At 44.1% G+C, this 802-nt stretch overlaps 1 non-coding gene across 1 annotated transcript; it reads left to right on the top strand.

The window, feature by feature from the left end:
• The first annotated feature begins 427 nt into the window (after window positions 1–427).
• LOC128248206 (U1 spliceosomal RNA) lies at window positions 428–591 on the top strand. The gene has a single exon (XR_008264497.1). It is a non-coding gene; the product is annotated as a U1 spliceosomal RNA (small nuclear RNA).
• Window positions 592–802: the final 211 nt, after the last annotated feature.

Genomic DNA, 802 nt, shown 5'->3' with positions numbered 1-802 from the left:
TAAGTGACCGGACGGGCTTCTTTCAGTTTCTGTCTACTAAATCCACTCACAAGGCTTTGGCCAGCCCGAGGCTTTAATAAAAGACACTTGCGCAAGGTGCCACACAGTGGGACTGAACCCAGAACCATGTGGTTGGGAAGTAAGTGTCTTACCACATTGCCATGCCTCTATGTTTTACAATATATTACAGCATATATTTGATTATTTCACTACACAAGAGCAGTAGGTTCGCAATGTTGTGAGAACGTCGAAAATATATCTTGTGGCATTTGCATTCTGGGTTCAATTATCGCTAAAGTTAACTTCGCTTGACAGCTTTTCGGGAAACCATAAATAAAATACCAGTAGAATACTGGTATCGATGGTATCTACTAGTTTTTCTCAAAATGGCTGGTGTTCCCTAAGAAAGTTATTTCACTATATATATATACTTACCTGGCACAGGAGTAAACCATAATCCTCAAGGTGGTTCTCCCAAATTGAAGCCCTTCCATTGCACTCCGGTTGGGTTGACCTTTGCGATCGCCCCAAATGTGGGCGACTCGGGTGCGCTATTTCTAAGTGTGGGGTTTGCGTTCGCGCTCACCCCGTCATATAGTATAGGCGCAGGAGTGGCTGTGTGGTAAAGTAGCTTGCTTACCAACCACATGGTTCCGGGTTCAGTCCCACTGCGTGGTACCTTGGGCAAGTGTCTTCTACAATAGCCTCGGGCCGACCAAAGCCTTGTGAGCGGATTTGGTAGACGGAAACTGAAAGAAGCCCGTCGTATATATGTATATGTATATATATATGTATATATATA

The sequence above is a fragment of the Octopus bimaculoides genome, chromosome 6, assembly GCF_001194135.2.
Source record: "Octopus bimaculoides isolate UCB-OBI-ISO-001 chromosome 6, ASM119413v2, whole genome shotgun sequence".
In the NCBI taxonomy this organism is placed as follows: Eukaryota; Metazoa; Mollusca; class Cephalopoda; order Octopoda; family Octopodidae; genus Octopus; species Octopus bimaculoides.
Note: the sequence above shows the minus strand (reverse complement) of the source record. Positions and strands in the feature narration are given on the sequence as shown.